The following is a 26,884-nucleotide window of genomic DNA, read 5'->3' as shown; positions in this document are numbered from 1 at the left end:
TAGGGATGAGTGGGAGCTTAAGAAGTGAGAAACATGGGATGGATACTTTAGAACATGAGAAAAACACAGGCAAGAGCCGCAAGAGTATGTTTGGAGAATGACAATTTGTTTGGATTTAGACCGAGTAGAATGGCTTTTGTCCAAATACAGGTCAACATACAAGAAAGAACTCAAGTTCTCTGAATTCCTGTGTTCTTCCTTTCTTAAGAATAAAACGCTCGGGCTTCCCTGGTGGCACAGTGGTTAAGAATCCGCTGGCCAGTGCAGGGGACACAGGTTTGAGCCCTGGTCCGGGAAGATCTCACATGCCACGGAGCAACAAAGCCCATGCGCCACAACTACTTAGCCTGCACTCCAGAGCCCGCGAGCCACAACTACTGAGCCCACGTGCCACAACTACTGAAGCCCGTGCGCCTGCAGCCCGTGTTTCACAACAAAGAGAAGCCACCGCAATGAGAAGACCCTGCTCGCCACAACTAGAGAAAGCCCACGTGCAGCAACGAAGACCCAACTCAGCCAAAAAAAAAAAAAAAAAAGAAAAGAAAAGAAAAAAGGGCTTCCCTGGTGGTGCAGTGGTTGAGAGTCCGCCTGCCGATGCAGGGGACACGGGTTTGTGCCCCGGTCCAGGAAGATCCCACATGCCGTGGAGCGGCTGGGCCTGTGAGCCATGGCCGCTGAGCCTGCGTGTCTGGAGCCTGTGCTCCGCGACGGGAGAGGCCACAACAGTGAGAGGCCCGCGTACCGCAAAAAAAAAAAGGAATAAAACCCTGACTGTGTAAGTGGATGCCATTCAAAAGCATGCTGGTATGAATGAAGTGCATTATATTGGGGGACACTGGTGCCTCAGAAATGCTAGGAACACAAAAGCAGAGATGTGCCAGGGGTTGGCTCCACTAGCAAGATTGCTCGAGGATCCAATTTTTGTAAAATATTGTGAAAGGTCCTGCTGTGGGACCTCTAGTTCAATCCTGCAGTTCTTTTGTGACATAATTTACCCATATCTCTATGGTAGGTCAGCTACAAATCTTGGGTGAAATCCATCCCAAGCTAATGGCAAATGTAACTTACTGCCAAGCTTTGACGTGATTTTTCCTCTGCCATGTGTTCTTGGGTTAATCAGGGGGAAATGATTATGAAAAGAGAACATTTATAGAAGAAGATTTTGAAAACCAATTTCCTTCAATGCAAATGGTTAATGGAATAGGGTTTTTAGTCATTCAAACTATAAGCACCCTGGAACTTTACTTGATACTGCAGCTCAAATTCTTAAATCATTTGATTCTTTATGGATGGTCCTCCTTTCCCTCTCCAGTCCAGGCAGAAAGGTACTACACTGGCTTATAATCATTGGCTGAATTAAGATCAGAGGTATGAATTCAGCTCAAGGTCCCCAACAAACGACTCCTCCTTTACACCTCAGCACTCAGAGAATGGCAAACAGATGAAGAATAAATGCATGTAGTTTGTCAATTATACTGACAATTGTTTAAGAAAGAATTGTCATTCTTATACTGATAAATGGAAATGCAAGAAAAAATTGTATCATTGACTGGCTTTAACAAGCCTACTTGATAAGTCTACTTGTTTGAAGAGATCATCACAAACTCTTGGTATACTTTGGTTTAGAAAATAATCCTTTCATTGAACTGGAAAAAATATTTTTAAACTTTTAAAATGTATAAACCATGTATAATTAAATTCATGTGGTTGAACCTCGGAAAATTAAGGGCAGGAATGCAATTGCACTTTCAGTTTCAAACGCTGTACTCATTTTCTGAAAATTTCAATCAGAAACTAACATCAGGTTCTAAATTCACCTGCTAGGAGGAATCTGGGCAACTTATTTTCAGAGTGCATTTTTCTTCTTTGTAGAATTCAGCTTTTAGTGACTGGCTCTTTCAGATATAGAGAGCTCTGCCCACACATTTCAAATTAGGTTATGACTACATGGGCAATTACTTTACAGATGTTCTCTGCTTAACAGCAAATATTTTTTTCCTTACCCATGTATGACACTTATAGGTTATTTGCTGAAAAGATCTCAAAAACATTATAAACATGTATGTTGCCATTTTGAACAAAATCAATTCAGGAACTACTCTTTTATAGAGTAATCTGGTCCAGTTCACTGTAGATAGTTTTATATATTTAGAACTTTTATCAGAGAAACCAGAGAAACCTCCAGATCATTCCTGGCTGCTGAGGGTCTCCTTCAGCATTACTAATGATGCTGGGTTTTGTATTTATTAAAATAATTTAATTTAATAATTTAAAGTAAAGAATCTTATCTTTAGATTACAAAGAAGTATCAAAGCACAGATTATAAGTGCTGTGCGAGTGATCAGTTGTACTCAGCAAACCACCTTATTTGTGATTATTTGGTAAAGATCAAGGTCACAGGCTTCCTTCCTCCAGCAGTCAGGCAGATAACCCAAGTATGTGAAGCAGGCTGGCCTGAGGGAGTATGTGTCCCTTCTAGAGGGAGCAGGGCTTCTTAATTCTGGTTAACAGCAGCCATACAGGAAAGTTAATCCAAAATGCCATTCTTTCACATTTGTTGACTCTTCCCGACAACCCCAAAACTCATATTTCTATTTGAAATTTCCGGATTAAAAACAAAAATGCCACGTGGGTCAAATGTCTTCAGCTTACCTGTTTTCAACCTCTGATATAAACCTAGATAGGCAGGGACGCGGCCGGGCAAGATGGCGGACAAAGAGAAGAAAAAGAAGGAGAGCATCTTGGACCTGTCCAAATACATGACAAGACATTCCTAGTGAAGTTCTAGGGAGGCCGAGAAGCCAGTGGAATCCTGAAAGGGTTTGACCCGCTGCTCAGCCTTGTGCTGGATGGCACCATCGAGTACATGAGAGACCCTGACGACCAGTACAAGCCCACAGAGGACACCCGGCAGCTGGGCCTGGTGGTGTGCAGGGGCACCTCTGTGGTGCTCATCTGCCCGCAGGATGGCATGAAAGCCATCCCCAACCCTTCATCCAGCAGCAAGATGCCTAGCGGCTGGGGCTGTCCCTCCCCCAGGACTCAGGCCACCCGTAGGAATGGAACTTTCCTTTTTGTATAGCTTACTTTTTTGTAAAATGAATGTATTAATTCATTGCTTTGCTTGTTTACTAAACAGACTAGGATTCCCTTCACCATGGACCATGTCTTAACCAATTTTTGTTTCCCCAAAGCCTAGAACAGTGCCTGGCACATAGCAGAGCACAAATATTTGCTAATAAACTGAACTGATCTCTAGATAAATGAGGGCCAGAGAAGGGTATGATTTTTTTAGAGCTGGATAAAGCTATTAAATCTTGTGGACACTTTGGAAAGTTAAACGTTCACAACTATTATAAACTGTGTCCGTTCCAGGCAGAACATTCCTTTTAGTGATCTGCAGACTTCAAAGCTCATTTTTATGGATGTGTTCTGTCAGGAGAAGATTAGGTTTGGCTTTATGTACTTTCATGGAGAAAAGATGGACAGAGGGTCTTAATTTATGTAAGAAAGTAAAAGGAACAGGCATTAAGTGAAATCCCATTATTATTTAGATTATTATAGTTTCTTGGAATATCAGAAATATTATGACTGAATTAACAAATTACTTTGGTTTAGTCAGAATTTACTCACAAAGTGAGAACTGAGGAAAGCTTTCACTTTGCCTATGGAGCATGTGATAAAATGAAAAAGAAATCAGGGGATTTCTTCAGCTCCACTAGTGCCTCTGAAAATTGGTGATGAACCAAGGATTCAAGAACACTGACCAGTGGCAGGCACTACAATGACCCCCTGGGGATTTCAGTTTAGCTAGGAAATGATTTTTTATAATTCCCTTTTCATTACTACAAGTAGGTAAGCCCTCTTAAGCTCACGCATTATTTCAAGTCAACACTGATTTATTTCCCAGTTACGACTTTTAGGAAATTTTTCAGGATTCTGCAATGCCCCGGCCTTTAGCCTAAGGCACCACCAGATGTGAGTTTGGATTGGAGTGGGTACTGTTATTGTCATCAGCCACATTGTACAGATGAGTACACTGAAGCTTAGATATGATAAGCCTGGACTTCAGTCTAGATCAGTCTTTATCCAAAGAACATGCCAGTAACCACTACACCCTTCTGCATTCTGAATCTTGCACCGCTGGAAGTCTTTCCATCTCGCTCTCACTTCTTCTCCTGTGCTACCTTATGTAAATAGTTCACATAACAAAATAGAACAGGAGGCAAAAAAGATCAATCAGGATTAAGAGGGCTGCTATATAACCTTTAAAACACAAGAAAAATGACAAGAAAAATGGACAAATCCACAGTTGTAGTCAGAGATTTAAAAATATATGTTAAAGAATCAGCATATTGAAAATATATAGACTCCTGCATATAGAAAATATGCTTTCTTTTCAAATATTTACCATGTATTAGGTTATATAGGAAAATGAAAGTTTAAATATAAATTCTTATTGAATCAAGATTATACAAACCATTTTCTCTGATGACAATGCAACTAAATATCAGATTATCTGTTAAAAATTCCCAGTTATTTGAAAATTAAAAATCAGACCTAACTAACTCATGGTTCAAAAGGGACACAGTGTTGATAGTGGGGGATTTTTTATGTGTGTGCAGTCAGCAAGAATACTTTATAAGAACCAATTGCATTTTTCTGATGAGAGCAATCCACTTACTTTTTTTTTTTCGGTATGCGGGCCTCTCACTGTTGTGGCCTCTCCCGTTGTGGAGCACAGGCTCTGGACGCGCAGGCTCAGTGGCCATGGCTCACGGGCCCAGCCGCTCCACGGCATGTGGGATCTTCCCGGACCAGGGCACGAACCCGTGTCCCCTGCATCGGCAGGCGGACTCTCAACCACTGCACCACCAGGCAAGCCCAATCCACTTACTTCTGATGTTCTAAATCACCTTTTGTTAAATTAAAGTCTTTCTAAACAGTGGGCGTGGTTGCCTCTGAGGGCTTCACCAAGTGAACCAAGATGGCCTGGCATTACAGAACACCAGTCCCAATGACGCCTGTTGTATTTCCTAGTTGTAAGTATCAGGCACATGAGATCTCTGCCCAGTGCATCTTCTCCACCTCTCCTTTCCTTCTTTGACCAATTCAGAAGCTTCTCTAATGTGCTTCTCTTGAGCACAAACTACTTGCCATCTGTTTCCTGGGGTCAATTTCCATTGTCTTACAGATACTTTGACTCTATTTCCTTATGCCACCACTAGTACTATTTAAAGGAGAATTTCCACATGATCCTGCTGTATCTGGCCTTAATGATGAAGACTTGGAGGCAATTTTGCTAAGATTCTACAGGTTACCCATGTCACTGTTCATTTTTCCATGTCTATTCTTGCCTCTCCTCTTGGACGTGACATTATCATGTAGGCTTACAACCACAATGTGAACAATCCTCCAGCACAATTTTAGTTTTCTCTCCCTTGCTTACCTCTCAAGTCTGCATTTTGTGACAAGCACCCACGATGGCTCCGTTTAACTCTCTTCCCCAAGTGCTACCTGGTTTTACTGGGTTCACGCCAACCTTCAGAATGTGACCCAGCCAGAAATCCAGATCTAATGTAGTGGTTAAGAGCAGAGGTTCTGGACGCAGGCAGACCTGGGGTTGTAACTGAGCTGTACCACTTTCTAGCTGCCAAGTTATCAATACATACAAGCGTAAGTTTCATCTTCTATAAAAAGTGGATATTGGGGCTTCCCTGGTGGCGCAGTGGTTGGGAGTCCGCCTGCCGATGCAGGGGACACGTGTTCGTGTCCCGGTCCGGGAGGATCCCACGTGCCGCGGAGCGGCTGGTCCCGTGAGCCATGGCCGCTGGGCCTGCGCGTCCGGAGCCTGTGCTCCGCAGCGGGAGGGGCCACAGCAGTGAGAGGCCCGCGTACCGCAAAAAAAAAAAAAAAAAAAAAAGTGGATATTAATACTTACTATATGGGATTGCCGTGAAGATTAAATGAGGCAGAGCAAATGCCTAGGCCAATGCCTGGCCCATGTAAACATCCAAAGAACGGAAGCACTGTGCTTAGTGTTATCACATCCCCATGCCCATCCTATGCCTCTAGCCCTTTAGTTTCCACCAGCCACGGAGACATAGTCAGTATATCATAAAATGGTATTTAATAGAGAACAGATACAATAAAATGATGAAACAAAGTCAAATTTAATAAAGTCTACATAGTTTAAAATAATAAAATGTTCCTGAGGGTATAATAAAATAATAAAATTATAGAGCTAGTAGGGGGTCTTAGAAGCAACCAAATCCAATCCCTCACTTTACAGATGAGATCACTGAGGCCCAGACAGGTTAACAACCTTCTCTGAGCTCCTCCACCTACTGAAAAGGTGCATTGCAATGTGCACCCATGTCTGCCTTTGGCAGGGGTGTCTTCCTCTACTGTGTATGCACTTGATAATGACTCACTTGAGATTTATCTTTTGGCCTTGTACTAATGACTGGGATTATGAAACTGAAATCAAAAATAAAAATCTCTCAGTTGTACTTCCTAGGCTTTCTGAAATGAAAGAATCAACAGGAAAAAAAGAAACATGCTTACAAAGTAGCGGGGACAGAGTCTTTCAGTAGTGGAGCCAACATCCATTTCCCTTGCTGGTAGACAGGGTTTGGTTCCAGAGACTGTGTTCCTATATTTAAATGTTATGTTCAATGAAAGAACAAAAAGATTCAAAGAGTTCCCTTTGAAAATAATGTGAAAATTACCACTATAATACACAAAAGGAGTTTTGCTGTACCTTCACATTTAAGATCTGTGAGTGGAGCAAGTAGAAACTGGAAAGCAAGGCACCATGACAGGCCACTGGTGAAAGGAGGTCTGTGTGACGCCAAACGTGAGGTTTAAAGATTGCTCACTTTTTTTTTTTTTGCTTCTCTTTAACTATCCCCTTAATCTCTGTCTCTTGCTAATCATTATGCGTAGACAAATATGATTATCAAATTTTAATTGTACCATCACAGACACGTATAATGATAATAAAATAGCATTTGCAATCTGCTTTGGTAATTTTTGGACTGTAACTGTGCTTTAATTTGTACAAATGAAATGCATTTGATTTGTCTTCAGAGTCATTATTATTCTATGCAACTTTTTTTCCCTAGATTATCCATTCCAGTATTGGTGTTCTAAAAACTTGGTTGGTGCATATTAATACCATAATAATTTTAATCTTTCAATATTTTATATTCAGACAGTTTTTTGAATTAAACTTGGTTGTATTTCACACTGTTCATTCAGTTATTCACTCACATTCATTCATTGACTCATTCATTCATTCAATAAAATGATCAAAGCACCTACTCTGCTTCAGGCACGATATTAGACCCTGGTGATACAGAGGTAAATAATGTACGGCTCTTGCCTCATTAGACCTACTGTCTAATGGCATCATATTCATCCTCTTGGCCTTAATTAATTACAACATATATGCTAGTGACTTTCAGATGTCCATTTCCAGACTGGTCTTCATCATATTCTCTGAACTTAGGTCCATGCATATTCAAATGTCCACTGGACAACTTTACTTGTTTGTTTCCCTCAAAACCTATGTGTGCCAAACTGAGGTTTTTTCTTTCTCTTAAAACCGCCTCTCCATTCAAACATTCCCAATTATTGGAATGATACCTACGATCCTCTAAATCCAGAAATTTGGGATTATCCCTGACTCCCTGTCTTTTTTTCCAATAAGTCAATGAATCCTGTCAATACTACCTCCCAAGCAGCTTTAAAATTTGTCCACATTTCTTCACCCCACCGGTACATCTAGTTCCGTCTACTATCATCTCGCCTTTGGATTAGTAACAGCGTCCTAATTTGTGTCCCTGCATTTAACCTCTTCCTGACGCCCCCAGCCACTCCATTCTCATGGGCTGCCACAGCGATCATTCTAAAAGGCAAGTCTGATCATGTCACTCCCTTCTTATCTTATTCTGATCAATGGCCTTCCCATTATTTGGGGGATAAGAACCTAAATTCCTTAAAATGGCTTCCACAGCCCTCAACTCTCCCAAGCCTCTACCGCCTCTCCAACTTGGTGTCTTGCCAGACTGTCTCCATTTGTGGTGAACTCCTTTCACTACAAATGCATGTGCTCTCTCGTTTTTAGGTCTTCCATGGGCTGACTCTGCCTAGAACATGCCTCAGCCTCAGCTGAAGGAAGGCTCCCTAGAGAAGCCTTTTCTGACCTTCTGGCTCGTGTTAAGAGCCCCATAACCTGCAGAACCTTCCACTTTCCCTCCTATGACACTTACTCACTTTATTGTTATTTCTCAGGTGTCTTTCTTCCTTCCTAGACTATAAGAACTGGAGAGTAGAAAACTTGTCTAAGTTGCTCACTATCGTATGACATATGGTAAATAAATATTGGTTGAATAAATGAATGAGGCTGACAAAATAAATGTTATCTATGATTGATGTTCTAATAGGAGTATTCATAGAATGCTTAGGAGCTCAAATGAAGGACATCTAAATTGGAGTTACGGTTCAAGGAACACATATACTGCTCTTAGCACAGTGCACAACACACTGTAAATGGAGTCTGAAGGATCAGTAAGATCAATGAGAGTTAATTTGACTATTCATGGTGAAAGGTGGTAAAGCATGCCACCCCAAAATGTGCCCCTTTGGCAGAGTTATTTTGAGCTGATTATTTTGAGAAACAGCAGACAGAGGAAAAGCTTTGAAAACAGAGTAGAAGTTACCTTTCTGTACGTGAAATTTATATGTATAAAGGAAATCTCCATTTATTAGAGTCTCTCTCTCTTTCTTTCCCTTTCCCTACCAGGGAGAGAAAGATGACTCTAAATCACCAGAAACTCTCTTGAATGGAGATTTAAAAGAATGTAAATCTACATAACAAACCCTCCTACTCATGGTCATCTCCCCATAACTGGCCTCCTCCACACCATTTTTTTTTTTTTTTTTTTTAAGCTTAAGATGGTATTTAAGCCTGGATTCTAAAGCCACCTCTTTGAGAGTTACCTATTTTTTCCCTGGGCATCTCTCCTATATACATGTTAATAAACTTGTTTGCTTTTATTAATCTGCCTTTTGTTACAGCTGAGAAGTTAGAAGGACAGAGGGAAAATTAATTTTTCCTCCCCTACGATGAGAAGAAGGGCATTCCAGGAGGAGGCGGTACATGTGAAATAGCGCAGGTGTGAATCAGCACAAGTTACAGAAGTCACACGCTGTTCTATACAGTTGGAATAAAGAGTGCATGGGTGGATGGTAGGTTGCTGGGAAAGGAAGCTACTAATGGAAGCAAGATCTGATCATGAACCATGTGTCATAAACCAAGGAGTTTGAATGTTATTCTGAAAGCTGTGGGGATGCAGGCCAAGAAGTGACATATATTTTGGAAAAAATTCCATGGTTGCTTTTGGAGGGATGAATTTGATGGATGGCGGTGGGGGCCCCAGTATGGTGTGTGGTGGTGGGTGGTGGTAGACTGGACTAATCAGTGAGGGGGTAGGGCAATAATTCAGGCCAGAGGTGATAAGATCCTAAATAAGGCAGTGACAGTGAAGATAAACCCATAGGGCTTGGTGACGGAGGGGATAAGGAAGGGTTAGTGAGCAGGGAGGGCCTTCGATCATTCCTAGGATTCTGGTTCGGGTGAATTTATAGATGGTGTCTTTTCTCTGTAAGTTCAGGCTGGGTGGGTCCTTTTCAGACCCCCATTCAAGGCACTTAAGACAGGGTCAGCATAGGGCCTAAGTTCGGGGGTAAGATAAAGAAGGTAATGGCTTGTATGGGACATAGAGACATTTACTGAAAAAGCAGTGAGATGAATAGTGGCTAGATCCTCATACCAATACCAGAGTACTTATTTAACCAGGATGTAGCCAAGGAGGCTCAACTCTTGAGTCCCAAACTAACTCCTTGAACCCTATCATGCCCGGAACTATTGAGACAAAAGCCACATGGTGCCTTGGATCTCCCTGTCTCTTGAAGACTTCTAAATCCTCAGTGAGAAAAGGAATGAAGGAAGAAAAAAAGGAAACTAGATGAGGGATGGAGAAGCTGGGTGTGAGAAGCTGGGAGGCAGGGTTGAGATGAAAGTGAGGATCAAGTTGTGATTTATTTGGTAAGAGGAAAGGACACGGAGAATAAGGAAGAGTGGGGACTCTGGAGGAAGGATCAGTAGCAAGGCAGGGGGACTTCCCTGGTGGCACAATGATTAAGGATCCACCTGCCAATGCAAGGGACACGGGTTCAAGCCCTGGCCTAGTAAGATCCCACATGCTGCGGAGCAACTAAGCCTGTGTGCCACAACTATTGAGCCCACATGCCACAACTACTGAAGCCCGTGCTCCACAACAAGAGAAGCCACCGCAATGAGAAGCCTGCGCACCGCAAGGAAGAGTAGCCCCCATTTGCCGCATCTAGAGAAAACTTGCATACAGCGGTGAAGACCCAACACGGCCAAAAAAAAAAAAAAAAATAGTAGGGCAGTACCTGGGGAGGTAAATGAAAGCCTGTAATGGAAGAGGAAAACATGGCGGTGGCTATGCTAACTAAAGTCATATTAAGGGTTTGGTAGCTGAGAACGACCTAAGAGTGAGAACATTTAACACTATTCACTTTGCTGTGGGTCCTTTTCAGACCCCCATTCAAGGCACTTAAGACAGGGTCAGCATAGGGCCTATAGTGCCCAGTGCAGCCCCTTGCATATGGTAGGCACTCTACAAATATTTGTTGGATGTATTCATAAATGAACACCAAAGGTGCAAACAGTGGTTTCCTTTAGGAGGAATTCTTGCCACAAAAACTGTGGAACAAGAAGCTCTAGAATTTTGGGGATGGAGCTTGTCTTTCACGGTGGGGACAAGTCTTCTAAATAACTTGGTGGCCTGTTAATTGCACTACACAGCAATCAGTCAAGCACTGGGGCCTGCTGTGATAGATAGTTAGTCCAATCAACCAATCTATCAAGAATCTCAAAGCAATTGAGCAGCTCAGTTGGATGGGACTGAAGTGCTGTTGCGTTAACCCCAGATACCTGGTTTCAAGGAAAATTGAGCTGAAATATCCCTATTCTATCAATCTCATTTCTGGAATTAGCAGTGGGCTCAAGAGAAGACTCCTTTCTTGAATCAGTGACAGGTCTCTTAGTTGTAAACTTAGTAGATTTGGGTTATTTGAACATGTGATCATTTAACTTTTTAAAAAATATGCAAGAGGTCATAATTCTCATTATAAAAGTATTTTACTACAATGCCTGGGAATTGAAAGGCCTGCAAAAGGCTCTGTTGATCCCAAGCTTAAAGGTTAAGTATATCATGACATGATGGAAAGGAAAACCTAGGTCTTACAGAAGAGACCTTATCTATACACAGGTGTGTGTGTGTGCCTATATTCACCTACTTGTACTCACCACGGCCTGAATTTACTACCACAGGCTGAATAAAGCACAAAGTGAGGAGTCAAGTGAGACAGAGCTATAGTTGCTGTGGAAACCATAGCACTGATCTTCATGACACACGTACCCTGAAGACTAACACTCTGTAAATGACTTAATAAAGGATAGATTCACTTTTCAAAAACAATCTCAAAAACTTATTAAACTGAAATCTTAAAAATGGGAAGGTTCTATGGTTTTGTTTTTGTAAATTTCAGCTCTAGGTGAATCCTTTTTTCATAGCTAAATCTCTGATAATTGGAGGCTTTTGTTGTTGTTTGCTTTTAATACAGATGTACAGAATAGAGGCTGATTCCATAGGACTGATATGGGCTCTATCAGTAGTTAGAATCAGAGATATGCTAAAAAACTTATAGATATTCCAGTGTTTTCTTTTTTTTTTTTTCCTTTTTTTGCGGTACGCAGGCCTCGCACTGTTGTGGCCTCTCCCGTTGCAGAGCACAGGCTCCGGACGCGCAGGCCCAGCGGCCATGGCTCACAGGCCCAGCCGCTCCGCGGCATGTGGGATCCTCCCGGACCGGGGCACGAACCCGTGTCCCCTGCATTGGCAGGTGGACTCTCAACCACTGCACCACCAGGGAAGCCCCCCAGTGTATTCTTAATGTGTTTTCCAGTTGGTCTACGGGAACATTTCAATTCTAGCTGAAAGAGGCACTGTACTCTCTAGTCTAAAACATTAATGGTCAGCATACCAAAAGTGGCAGCTCATTTACGTATGTTGGGACCCAATTAATCCTTTCTGATGACTTTATCTACTTGGTTTATATCCAAGACTGCTGGCAGGAAAATCATCTCTGTATTTCTTTCCAAATATAAAGTTGGCAGATTTCACCTGCTTCTCTTTATATATATTTTTATCCTCAAAGGAAAGAAAGATCTTAGAATTTTTGTGAAAAACAGTTACTCCTTCAATGAAACTCAAATTATTTTTAATAATGGTAAATGTTGTAATATTTTTAGGTGATGAGTAGAGTCATTTTTGAACCATCAATGTATGGCATGATTTCTCATTAAAAAACAAAACCCTCCCTAATGACATTTAGGGGTGACATAATCATGGCAACAGCATAGCCCTATTAATTTTGAGATTAAAAGAAAATGGATTCTATCTTCATAGCTACTAGCCAAAGTAAATATATCTTTGTTCCAAATCTTCTGTTATCTCAATAACACTATTTTTGACCTGTGTTATGAGAAATGCATGGTAAATTAATACAATTTGCCAGTGGCCTGCTCTTGAAACCTATGGGCTGATCGAATCCTTACATAACAAAACTCTGTGGCCCACACATTTTTGCCACAGGATAATTTTGTTATACCAAATTCATTGTTAAACACGTTTTCTTTTTGTAGAGACTGGATAAGAAAAGTTGTTGATGCAGCAGAATAATATTTTGAAATATTACTGACTGTATTTTTCCTTCTCAGTAATTTCCCTTTACTCTCAGCCTGAGAGAAATATACGTCTTAGAGAAGGAAGAACACAAGCTGGTAAAAACAGAGTCATACTCTTAGCTTTGAGTTTTCAAAGACAGTCTTCAAAGCCAGAGCTTTCAACGTTGAGAGCAAGATTCTTGATAAGAGAAGATTTTTTATTGTTATTATTTGTTTGTGGTTTCCATTCCAAAAGTTTGAATATTAAGACAATGTATGGAGGTCTCAGAGCATAGAGTTGATACAATAAACATAAAACAGGAAAAAGTTCTTCAGTAAGCACAGAATATTTTCCTGCAGTGTTAGAGGAGACAGAAGCATTTCTGGGATGGATGAGAAGCTTGGCAGAGAGGGAGAGGAGAAAAGAGAGCTCTCTTTCCCATTCTGCTTGAGTCTGGGTAGGGAGGGGAGTGGGGTGATGAAAGACAAAATGTCCAGAAAAGTTTGGATCTGACTGAGAGGGGATTTTTGCCCCACTTCTTGTCTGGAAAAATAGAGCTCCCTAGGTGAGGTTTTAGGCAGAGAGGACCTGAGGCTGTCCCATGGAGATTGTATGGCCCCAGAAGGTAGCCCAGCAGCTGGGAATTTTCCATGTTTTCTAAAGGCACAGGCTAGGACTTATAGTTGGGATGAACAAGAGTTATCTGAGTGAACAGAGTGCAGAAGTGAGTGCGGGGGCTTTGATGGTGGGTACAACTGAGGAGAGAGGCCAATGAATGCCTAAGGAGGGGAGAAAGTAGGATTAAAATCCAGAAGAGGACAGAAGACCTCACAGACCAAACCACCATCCAAGGATGTACAAAGCCCTGGAACTTATTTAGTTCTGAGTTACTGAGTACTGATTACTGAATATTTACCCCAAGGAGACTAAGTGTAACCTGGAGATGTAATCAGTACATTTGAAATTCCACATCAGCAGAAATAAGGGCTCAGGAAGTTCAAGTATGGAGAAAAAGACATTTATCTTTTTATATTAATTATTGTACTTTTTAATCTCCAGAGATTCTATTTGACCCTTTAAAAAAAAACTGCTTTGACAATTTTATAGATTCATGCTCCTTTCAGATATTTTCAAGCTTTAAAATTTTCTTTAACTATGATAAGCATTTTCTTTTAATAATCTGAATGTGGTAATTCCAATGTTTGCAGTTTCTGGGTGTCTGATTCTGCTGTCTGTTCTTCCTACTGGTTCTTGCTCCTGCTGCCTTGTTTCTTTGTGCGCTTGGTTACATTTGATTCTGTGCTGCTCATATCACTTGAGAAAGTATAAGTTGAGGACTCTCAAAGGCTCAATAAGATGAGCTTAATTTCTCCTCTGGAGAAAGTTTGCACTTGCTTCTTTTGGGGGCTTGAGTAGGCAGTCTGGTACCACTCTAAACTAGATTTTGGGCAGTGATACAAATTTGGGGCTGTACATTTTAGGCTTCAAATATTCCTATGGTTACAGCCTCTTGGGGTCTGGGTTTCCTTTTCTTTTCTTCCTGCTCTGCTCTGTGCTGGATTAAAGCAACTCTTTCCATGGCTCTCTGAGTGGGGTGGGACGGGATGAGCTGACCTCTGTGTTCCACTTTAATATGGGGTTCTCCTATTATACTCTCCACATTTGGTGGGCCCTGGGATCTGATTTCCATTCCTCTCACCCCAGGAATCCATGGAAGCCACAGCTCAGTTTCATAGTCCAAATAGGCAAATGCCCTTTGAACAAAAGCAGCTCCTAGTGCTTGGCCTACTTTTCTTTGTTCTCATCTATTCTGGGCCTGGTAATGCCTTACTATGTTTTGGCTTACTGATGTTTTTTAATAAGATGAAAATACATTTTATTCAGTACTTTTAGTAATTTTCAATAGGAGGATTGATCTGACTAAATTAGCTCAGCATTGCTGGACATCAGAAGTCATGCCTGAATTATGTGAGTGTGAAATTCATGCTCACTAGGTCTATGGTGAGGTAAGAAAAAAAAATTTAAAAATGTTCTCAACTCTGGAATGGATCAAGAGAACTGACAGAATAGTACTATTCCTTTCTAAAAGCTCCTTGTAGTTTTGGCAAATCAAGCAAATTGGTTGGGTATGTTTGGGAATTTAAGCAAGTTCTTTTCATAAGTGTAGTAGAGCTATTTAAGAAAAAAGTATAAGACAAATTTAATGGTATCATGCTGATTACAGAAGTAAAGAACTGCAAATAATTGTCATTTACCTTTTCCCCTTAAATTTTGGGTCTTTGATTCTAAACAGAATCTGGAACATAAGTAGAGAGCAGATAAATTATTATTCAGAATTAATTTTCAAGTAACAAGAAAATAAAAGCCCGAGGTTTTGAAGACATGAAATAGCTTTGCCATGAATTTTGTGTCATGTTTGCTATAATGGCTTTAATTGAATTATTATTACTAAGTCCTTTAAAAGGATATAAAACCAGTAGGAGACCAAGTTCCTATTGCAGAACTTGGAATCTCTTTGGGGAGGATGTGCACATAAAAATGTAAGCTCCACAAGGGGCAAGGACTTTTGTCTGTTTTGTTCACTACTATATTTCCAGGGCTGAGCGCAGATCCTGCTATGTAGTAGTGGCTTGATAAATATTTGTTGAATGAAGGAAACAACTCAGATGGGTATAACTTAACAATGAGAAAGAAACTGACCCCACTTGCAGTGACTTGACCTGAGCTCCAGATGACACGAACAACTCTGAGGTTGGACGGTTAGGTGAGACCCAGCTGCATCTTGAGAAAGGTTTTGAAATGTGATGGACAGACCAAGGACTGTTGATAAGGAAGCCTTGCAGTGGGCGAGATGGGGAAGGGTTTCACACAAAGGAAATAAAGTGTTTGCAGACAGGAAAGGGATATAGTAGATTTAATCTAGGACAGTGTTTTTAAAAAATTTATTCTATCTACCAGAGTCTTATCTCCAAATAAATTTTATGAGGAAGCACAAGTGGAGCTCTGGTTGGAATGGGGATGGAGAGCCTGTAGGCCAATGTTCCACTCTGCCCTCCCCCCCTGCAGTGACAGCCCCTTTGGTTCTCGATGGAACCTCGAGAGCTTTGCTGAGTAGTTTGAAGGCAGCTTATTTTGGCCCAAGTGGACAACTGGGCTGGGGAGGAGTTGGGGACAAGGCCAGTGAGAAGACATTGGGGAGACAGAGGGAAGGCCTTTCATCATCAAGGGACAATTCTAAATATAATGAGGTGATCCAAAGGAACCATGCCATATTTATCATGGTAGCATGATAAATGTAGACCTTTAGGAGTGTTCCAAAATTGATAGAAGAAAAACACAAGGGTAGGACATCAGCTAAGAGACAGTTGCAGTGACCCAGGCGCAAGATGTGAAGCTCTGAACTTTAATGTTCATGTGAATTATCTAGGTAGTTTATTTAAAATGCAGATTCCTAATTCCTACTTCTAGAAATTCTGAATCAAGAGGTTTGAGATGGGGCTCAGAAATAGGAATTGTAACAAGCATCCTTGATAATTCTGATGCGAGATCAAATTTAGAGAAATAGTTATAACTGAATATTTCTCACTTCTACTCTCCTCCTCTTTGTTAATTTTACAGTTAACAGTATATTAGGGGGCTTCCCTGGTGGCGCAGTGGCTGAGAGTCCGCCTGCCGATGCAGGGGATACGGGTTCGTGCCCCGGTCAGGGAAGATCCCACATGCCACGAAGCAGCTGGGCCCGTGAGCCATGGCCGCTGAGCCTGCGCGTCCGGAGCCTGTGCTCCGCAACGGGAGAGGCCACAACACTGAGAGGCCCGCATAACGCAAAAAAAAAAAAAAAAAAAAAGTGTATTAGGGACCTAGAGATTATCATACTAAGTGAAGTAAGTCAGACAAAGACAAATATCATATGATATCATTTATATATGGGATCAGTCATAAAAAAGAACAAAATAATGCCACTTGCAGCAACATGGTTGGACCTAGAGATTCTCATACTGAGTAAAGTAAGTCAGATAGAGAAAGACAAATATCATACGATATTGCTTATATGTGGAATCTAAAAAAATGGTACAAATGAACTCATTTACAAAACAGAAATAGAGTCACAGATGTAGAAAACAAACTTATGGTTACCAAGGGGGAAAGGGGGGGAAGGATAAATTGGGAGATTGAGATCGACATATACACACTTCTATACATAAAATAGATAACTAATAAGAACCCACTGCATAGCACAAGGAACTCTATTCAGTACTCTGTAATGACCTATATGGGAAAAGAATCTAAAACAGAGTGGATATATGTATATGTATAACTTATTCACTTTGCTGTACAATAGAAACTAACCCAACATTGTAAATCAATTATACTCTAGTAAAAATTAATTAAAAAAATTATATTAGGGATATAGAGATTATCATACTATGTGAAGTAAGTCATACAGAGAAAGTCAGATATCATATATCACTTATATGTGGAATCTAAAAAAATGACACAAATAAACTTATTTACAAAATGGAAATAGACTCATAGACATAGAAAACAAACTTATGGTTACCAAAGGGGAAAAGGGGGGAAGGGATAAATTAGGAGTTTGGGATTAACAGATACGCACTACTATATATAGAATAGATAAATAACAAGGGCCTACTGTATAGCACAGGGAATATAGGGAACTATATTCAATATCTTGTAATAACCTGTAATGGAAAATAATCTGAAAAAAATAATCTGAAAAAGAATATATAAACATACATATATATCTGAATCACTTTGCTGTACACCTGAAACTAACACAACATTGTAAATCAACTGTACTTCAATAAAAAAAGTATATTAAGAATAAGGAGGGGGCCTCCCTGGTGGCGCAGTGGTTGAGAGTCCGCCTGCCGATGCAGGGGATACGGGTTCGTGCCCCGGTCTGGGAGGATCCCATATGCCGCGGAGCGGCTGGGCCCGTGAGCTATGGCCGCTGGGCCTGCGCGTCCGGAGCCTGTGCTCCGCAACGGGAGAGGCCACAAGAGTGAGAGGCCCGCATACCGCAGAAAGAAAAAAAAAAAAAAAAAAAAAAAAAAGAATAAGGAGGAAGGAACGACTTAAGTCAGCACCATCTTATTTATTTTTTTAACATCTTTATTGGAGTATAATTGCTTTACAATGGTGTGTTAGTTTCTGCTGTATAACAAAGTGAATCAGCTATACATATACATATATCCCCATATCTCCTCCCTCTTGTGTCTCCCTCCCACCCTCCCTATCCCACCCTCCCTATCCCACGCTATGGTGGTCACAAAGCACCGAGCTGATCTCCCTGTGCTGTGTGGCTGCTTCCCACTAGCTATCTATTTTACGTTTGGTAGTGTATATATGTCCATGCCACTCTCTCACCTCGTCTCAGCTTACCCTTCCCCCTCCCCATGTCCTCAAGTCCATTCTCTACATCTGCATCTTTATTCCTGTCCTGCCCCTAGGTTCTTCAGAACCATTTTTTTTTTTAGATTCCATATATATGTGTTAGCATACGGTATTTGTTTTTCCCTTTCATCAGCACCATCTTAAATTGAAGGCATCAGTGGAATATACAAATGAAACAGTGGTTTGAATGTCAGTTGTGGAATTTGAGCCCAAAGGGAATTTTATAAGGATTGTGTTGGTAGAAATAACTGCAGTTGCCAAGGGACCCAGCTCAAGTAGGGTCGTGCTCAGATTACATGCTTTGTCTGGTGTGCTTAGGTCACCAGATGGTCTGTCCATTTCAGTCATTTTTCTGTGATAATGTCCTCTGGGGATGTCTAGAAGTACATAGTTTCCTTCTAAGATCTAGATTTTCAAAGATTTAGTATTATAGCCCAGTCATCTATTGTTTTGAATTTATCATCCACAAATTCATTTAAACTCGTTGATTTCTTTTTTTTTTTTTTTTTTTGTAGTTCATTGACATCACTGTAACCCAAATATAAATGGGTGTGAAGTAATCAAGCAGCTGAACTCTGACGAGATGCACCAGCCACTTTCTCATGTTTCTGAGCTGGAGCTGAGGTCTTTCCTGAAGTCATTTCATGCTCATCTGGCTTTCCTGGCAGTCAGTATTCACTTAATATGGTAAAGAAAAGGGAAGGAAAGAAAACTAATATTTATTGAGTGTTCACTATGTACTAGGTCTTTTAAATATGTTATCTCATTGAGACGTTGGATTATTTTTATTTTAACAATGAGGAAACTGAGGCTCAAAAAGGATAAGTAACTGAGGTTTAGAGAAGTGAAATGAGTTGCTTAAGATACCTCGCAGCAAGACAACAGAGGAAATTAAGCAGGAAAGGAAATAGAAAAGAGAAAGTTTTGATCACTGGTGGCCACTGAGAATGTCTCCAGCCATTGAGAATAATGTGTATTCCCTGCTGGAGAGTTTGGGCTCCTGTGGAAGCTTCCTTGTGCGAGATCCAGCATCCTCTTCCTGGAGGCTCCATGCAACACTCAGAGGGCTACTCCCTATCTTCCTACAATCTCCCCAGGCACGTGTGCAGACTGTAGGGACAGGGTTCGGACTTACCCTTCCAGAAATGTTCTAATCCAGACCCTCTCTTTTGTAGACAGAGTGAGCAGTGGGGCAGAGGTGGTGGTGATTTGCCTAAAATCACAGAGAAAATTGTAACAAGGTTGGGAGCAGAAACCAGACCTCTTAGCCCCTGAGCACCTCCCTGTGCTAAACCAAGACAACGTGGGCTTCCGTTTGCTCCTTTGAAAGTCTAGCTATGAAGTCAATGGGGAGCAGAGAGATGCTTTTGACCAAGAACTACAGATGAGGAACGTGTCCCCGGACTAGCAGGACTCCAGTTAGAGAGTGGTTAGAGCAGTGCTTCTGCACCAGGTTCTAGGGAAGCCGAATGCTCGCTCCCTTAAGATGGTCACCATGTGGTCCAGGAAGAGTTCTTGATGATCAAAGTTTGGGAGAGCTAGATTAAAGATATATAAGTGCCTTTTCTAAGAATGCATGTCTATATATCTGAATATATACATGAATCACTTTGGTGTACACCTGAAACTAACACAACATTGTAAATCAACTATACTTCCAAAAAAAGTGCCTTTTCTGAAAGATCTCTCAGAACCTTTAATATATTAATGTGATACTCAAACTCCAAGATGTGTCTATTAAATACATTTGTGGACAGGCTCCCCTTCTCACCGCCTCCCCACCTCCTTTCCCTGACCTAGCACAGAACACCTATTAGTAGCACATGGGAAGGTCTGCGGAACATAGTTTGGGTAACACCAAGTTATGTCAAGTCAAGTAACTAAATTGGAAGAGTTTTTCAAAGTCCAACTGACAACAGGTCCAGTGAAAAGAAGAGAAGAGGGAAGTAGCCCAGAAAGAAGGGAAACTACCCCTGAACAAGTAAACTGTGGTACATCAGTGACCTAATGGAATATACTTCAGGCACAAAAATGTGATAGTTTTGAGAATGCTAAGATAATGTGGGTAATGTTTATAGACTATCGTTAAGTAGGAAAAAAACCCCTAAAAATACAAAATTTTATCTATGCTATGATTGCAACTGTATGAAAAATTACATGTGCTTGTGATTGGGAACTAGAAGAAAATATGAAATAATGAAATCAATCTTTATTAGGGCCATAGACTCTCCAAAGGCTTGAAAATATTCTATTACTTGTGATGATGTTCCTTTTACAATAAAAAGTAAAATAAAGGGGCTTCCCTGGTGGCACAGTGGTTGTGAGTCCGCCTGCCGATACAGGGGACACGGGTTCGTGCCCCGGTCCGGGAGGATCCCACATGTCGCAGAGCGGCTGGGCCTGTGAGCCATGGCTGCTGAGCCTGCGCGTCCGGAGCCTGTGCTCCGCAACAGGAGAGGCCACAGCAGTGAGAGGCCCGCATACCACACACACACACAAAAAAGTAAAATAAAGAAACCTCACCTGAGAATTAATTTTCCCCTTCTTTTTCATTAAAAAATTTTTTTCTCCTCCTCATTCTCTGGGAACCTAAACCTTCTGCAGGATTATAAGAAGTTTGGGGAAATGCCGTTATGCTTGCTTCTCCCACCAAAGATAAAAAAGAAAATAGAGAAGGAAGTTCTCATTAAATTGTGCAACTTTCATTTGCTGCAAGGAGGAGATTAACCCTGAGTGCCCAGACCTCGTGTGACATATAGTTAACATGGCACCTGCAGATCAGGAGACACTGAGGGATCAGTGGCCATTTCTTTTCTTTTCTTTTCTTTTTATGAATTTATTTATTTAGTTAGTTTTGGCTGCGTTGGGTCCTCGTTGCAGTGCGTGGGCTTCTCATCACAGTGGCTTCTCTTGTTTCAGAGCACGGGCTCTAGGCGCACGGGCTTCAGTAGTTGTGGCTCGCGGGCTCTAGAGTGCAGGCTCAGTAGTTGTGGTGCATGGGCTTAGTTGCTCCGCAGCATGTGGGATCTTCCCGGACCAGGGCTCGAACCCCTGTCCCCTGCATTGGCAGGCGGATTCTTAACCACTGCACCACCAGGGAAGCCCAGCCATTTCTTAATGTACACAGTACTTTGCCCTTTTCTTTCAGATAAATTAGACAAGTGAGTAACAAAGCCAAAATTCTGAAAGTTGATATTTGGAACACATGCAGTTATATACTGTCTTTAGGATCTTTAGTTATAATGATAAGAAAAATTTTTAAATAAATATTTTTAGACTGAGCAGAAGAGAAATAGAATGCTATTCTTCCCAGGTCATACTATTCATGTTATACTGTGTAAAAAAGAATATTTATCGTTGTAACAAATAGCTTTAATAGTAGGAGGTGAGGCAAAGCATACACTAAGTGTTTTAACACATCTATTCACAAAAACTTATTGTAAGCCTAGCATGCGCCGGGTGCTGGGGATACAGGGGTGAAAAATCCCTGTTTTCATTGAGTTTATATTCTAACGGGAAGACATACAATAAAGTAGGTAAATCAGTAAAGTATTCTGTGCATTCCACAAGGAGAAAATTAAGCAAAGAAGGGAGATAGGCAATGTGAGAGGGAAGATCTCAAAGAAAAGGTAGCATTTCAGCAAAATATCTGAAGGAGAGTGGCTGGTGGTGGAACACTCCAGGCAGAGGCCAGCATGAGCGGAGACCCTGGGGTGAGAGTGGGCCTGGTGTGAGGAAAGAGAGCGAGGCCGGTGAGGGGCGGGGGCTGAGTGGACTCTTGCTCTCAGGGTGTAGGGAAGGATTGACAGGAAACAGAACAGTATTGCATTAAGAAAATGCATACTGGGCTTCCCTGGTGGCGCAGTGGTTGAGAGTCCATCTGCCGATGCAGGGGACACGGGTTTGTGCCCCGGTCCGGGAAGATGCCACATGCCGTGGAGCAGCTGGGCCCGTGAGCCATGGCCGCTGAGCCTGCGCGTCCGGAGCCTGTGCTCCGCAGCGGGAGAGGCCACAGCAGTGAGAGGCCCGCATACCGCAAAAAAAAAAAAAAAAAGAAAGAAAGAAAATGCACACTTCTACAAATCGATGGACAATGTTGAACTTCCCATGAGCCCTGCACTCCTGAAAATGGTGATAGTTAAGAAATCTCCCTCCCCTTTTGTGTTCCTGGAAATGGCTTACTGTAAAGGACCACCCTTCCTCATGTGACTTAGACAAGGCACATGGAGGACTCCCTTGTCTACCTATAACAGGGACAGACACAGACTCTCCCAATGCCCATCTTTGTTTCGTAACTGATTAGCCAAACCGTTTGTCTCCCTGTTCCTGACGGATGGAGACTTTCTCATGATAGAAGCATCCCAATTGGAAAATCACTCCCTCTGTAACAGGTCTACTCCTCCCTACACAAGTCCAAGGCGAAACCACGATGCCAAGATGCTCTGGTTTTCAGATCTGGGGTGCTCTCCTGATTGCAGTCAGAAGAATAAAAGCATTTTCTTCCTTGCTCCATTTTTGGGATCTCTGACAGGGTATTCGACATATTATAAAACCGTAAGAGGGATTTTTCCCCCTCATAACACATTTGCCAACAAGCCCTCTCTAAATTTAAAACTAACTCTCTTGGGTTGAAATCACCTTCAGGAAGGCTTGAAGAGCAGAGACAGTCATGATTCAAATTTAATTACTAAATTCTGAAGTCATATTCTGTGAGAATTAAATTGGGAGTTAGAGGAAACAGTTCATCAATAGAATCCTTTGGGCAATGCTCAGTATTGAGAAAGTAAGTTTCTCCTCTGCCAGTCAGTGTTATTGATCCAGTAACTAATTAAGTTTAAATTAGTCTATTTTCTTTTACTGGGCTCTTTATTACATGGGATATTTTACTGTACTGGTTTTAATTATAAATAGATAATTTATAAAATTAAAAATATATTTCATCAGTGTTAATAAATTTTTGCTAATACAAATTTTCACCAATTAAAAAAAATTCTTATCTGTGTTGTTCCTAAAATATGCCTATAATAGCTGGCAGCTGAAATTACTCGCTTTGTTCAACTAGAGTTTTTTGAAATAGTCAATTGCAATTGAAAGCGTGAGAAGGAAACTATCAATCATTCGTACTGTAGTATGAATTAGTGTCTGCAGACTCCTTTTCTTTCACTTGGATAAAGTCATCTTCAATGAGGAAATGGGACTTTATAAAAAAGTTGTGGGTGAAGGGCAGACTAGGACAATTTATGGGGATGCAGATTTGGGTGAGAATGCTGTTGTCCAGCAGAGATTTTGGGTAGCTAGCGATAGCACAAAAGCTATGGGTTCAAACGAGGATGAGGTGGACACAAAAGGCAGATGAGATTTATTGGGTAATGTTCCTGATCCAATTCCTAGAGCTTTCACAGGTTTGTGAAATAACTAGAGCAATAGGAACACATCTGATAAAGGTCCTTCTTTCAAAAATGTCCATTGAGCAACCCCAGGTGTACACATTGAGAATTCTCTGTGTTCAGTATAACTGAAGGACTGAGATGTGATTGGGAAGTAGATGGGCAGGGTGTGCAGACACAGGTGATGCTGTAAAAAGGGGATCCTCACCAGCACTGGAAATTTCCCTAGGCACTGTCACTCTGCAACACTATTGGGTCCCAGGACAGGAGTACAGATGGAGGCCCACACACCATATGTCTAAATATTTAGAAGTCCTCAATTAGGCTGGTAAACTGTTAAATGAATATGTTCCATCCTGCTGTCTTAACAAATATACCTTCATAACTACCTGGAAGATTAAGTTCAAATGTAGGATTCTGTAGGACAGAAAGCGCTGGCTCACTGGCCCTCAGCCTGCAGTCTGACTCAATTCTGTTCCTGCCCTGCACCATGGGGCCTTCTGTGTATATGTGTGGACCTCCCTGGGCTTCCGCTCTTTCGGTACCATATGTCCAAATTTTGTCCACATTCTATGTCAACAGCCCCCCTCCACCGGTCACTCCTTGGACCTCTGAGCACACACACTGGAGGCACAGTCTGCCCTTGGGGGAAGGACGGGGGTAGAGACCTGTGTAGGTCAGAGACGTAGGCCTGGGATTATTTGAGCAGGAAATTCTAGGGTCCTGAGTACCTGAATCATTGCCTAGAAGGGAGGGCTTGGGTTCTAGGTGGACAAGGCCCCTTGGCCCCTTGAGCTCCTTGCTATGGGAGGTGGGGGATATGGCTGGGAATGTGGCTAGAGGATGGCCAGAGAGGGACCCTCTAAAGAACGTGGGTCTAAGGCCAGTGCTGCTGGTACCATAACAGACGTGGTGGGCAAAATCCCTCTGCAGTCACGTCTCTATTGTGTGTGTAGTGTGTTTGCTTTATACTTAGTAACTGTTTAATAAATAGATTTCATTCGTAATGTGGATTTAGTTCTTAAGGAATTCACATTATTGACTCTCTACAATCTTTAGTTAACTAAAGACTTCCTTCGAGTTTTAGGGAGGCTGGATGGCTGAATGATTGTGGAGCTTGGAGCATACAGCCCAGGTAGCATCTCTCTTGGAGAGCACCGCCTGGTCCTAGTTTATTCCAGCCAGCAGGTCACACCTTTCCATAAGCGTCCCTTCTCCACTCCTAACCTCCTGATATGTGGTTTGAGGGTCTATAACCACAGCTAGAGATACTGGCAAGGTCTTTCTGCTTTACCCAAGAAACTCCTTGTGCTACAGAAATGTCTACTTGAAGAACTGACGTTTCAAAAATGATTTGTATTGTTTGTTTGTTTTAAGGGATCTGAAAAAAATATTTGTTGCGGTTCAGGCCAACTAGATAATATTCTATATAATGAAGAAAGAAGTCTCCTCACCACGGGGGATCCCTAATGCATTCATTCTGACAGTGAAATAGACATTTCTGAAGTATTCAGTGAGTTTAATTTGCTAAACAGTAATTAGCTATGATTTAAATGGAAGATTATTTGAAGAACTGAACAGAAAAATGCTGTTTATCTTCAGTATAATCTGAGTAATTTCCTGCTCTTGAACTTTGATGTAGATAGAAGAAACTAACATCTGTTTCTTTGGAAGATTATTTTTGAAAAGAAGAATGGTAAAGGGTAAAGCCTTCTAGAGCCTGGTACCCTACATATCCAGAGAAGCACGTAGATTCTGTATGTAAACATTAAATCACTCTTCTGAGCCCAGACCTGACTCTAAGTTTTCTGTCATGGGCAAGAGTGGGCAGGTCTCACTGCTCTTTGCATTGGTTTTAATTTCCAAGTACAAGGGACCTCTGCTTTCTCTCGGGTGTGCTGGGGAGGATTTTTGTGAAAGTAAAACTGGCACTAGCTCATAAGTGAAGTTGTTTAGGGCTGGCAGCATTCCTGAACTGCTCTCAGCAGAGCTGTTCAAACCCATGGTATAGACCAAGTCCACGCAGGCTCAAGGGCAGTCCCTTGGTCTTTGGTGATACAGTGCCCAAAGATTTCACAGTGATGCACATCGTGTCCCTTTTACTTCGGGTAGCTATTTTTAGAGTGTGAGAAACAAAGACCATGATTTGACATACACTCAAGCTAATGAACTCGTCATGCATAGCTGGGGGTGGTGTCATCCTTTGCTACTTTCATATATATGAGTGATTCAGGGAAGCATTGGAATATATCTGTAGCTCTGCTTTTTCTTAACTTGCAGACTGCGTAATTTAATATATGCCATTTTCCTCCTCACCATTATCATTGGCCATAGCAAACATAGGACTTTGCAGAGCACAGAGAAGCTGTGCCCTGTAATCTTGACAGTCTTTCAATCTCGGAGAGGAGATATACAAGCACGTCCAACCAACAAGTTCAACATTTCTGTCTCTGCACATCTAAAGACGTACAAATCAGCTGCCTCTCTGCTATTTCCTCCAGCTCGACCTCTGCCCTTCTTAAGCCCTGAAGCCAGGCCCTCCGAAGCACAGACTCCCTAAAGCACAGACCCACGTCTGTGGCCAGGGCTCTGTTCTGGGCTCGTCTGATGTGATATGGGGTCGCATCAATAGTGTCCTCCTCTTCCCTCCGGGTGCTGTTGGGAAAAAGTCGCTTCCAGACTTGAGCTCCGCAGGCCCTGCTACCACTGTGTGCTCTTCACTGTCTCTCCTTGATCCCTGCTGCTACTTCCTTGTGAGTGTGAGTTATCGTTGCCAATGAGACCTGGGTGTGCCCCAGGCACCCCTGCAGCATATCCTAATTGGAACCTGCCCAGCCTTTGGGACTGAGTTTTTTCCTAGGTTCTCCTTTACTGATATGGCTTGAAGGCATCATTCCTCCCTCTTTATCCTGCTCTCAATTCATATCGATCTTTCTAGAGATAGTTCTTGCCAGTTCTTTCTGGAGGTTTGATTCCTGACGCCACACCTAAGGACAGTGGACCAGGTCTTGTTATGCGTGGGCAGGTCTCCTCCAAAGACAACTGCTATGAGTCTGGCCTTGACTTTCAAAGATTGCCTGGATTCCCAGTTGTTACGTCTCGTTCACCTGCTGGATATGCCAAGAATAGGCACAGGGAAGTAGGCCTGTGTGCACTGTACTAGGGCTGCCCCGCTGCCCTCTCAGGGGCACCGTCTATAACTGGGCCAGTCCTCCCAGGCCCTCCCCAGCTGGTGAGCAGCTTAGCTCAGTGCCC

The 26,884-nt window shown here is 41.9% G+C and overlaps 1 pseudogene across 1 annotated transcript; it reads left to right on the top strand.

Annotated features, from left to right (window-relative positions):
• Positions 1-2,705: 2,705 nt before the first annotated feature.
• Positions 2,706-3,015, top strand: LOC308617554 (U6 snRNA-associated Sm-like protein LSm7; annotated as a pseudogene). The gene has a single exon. The product of its transcript is annotated as a U6 snRNA-associated Sm-like protein LSm7 (transcript).
• The last annotated feature ends 23,869 nt before the right edge of the window (positions 3,016-26,884 follow it).

This window comes from Mesoplodon bidens (genome assembly GCF_964165515.1).
Source record: "Mesoplodon bidens genome assembly, chromosome: 5".
NCBI lineage: Eukaryota > Metazoa > Chordata > Mammalia > Artiodactyla > Ziphiidae > Mesoplodon > Mesoplodon bidens.
This window is presented reverse-complemented; position numbering and strand designations above follow the sequence as displayed.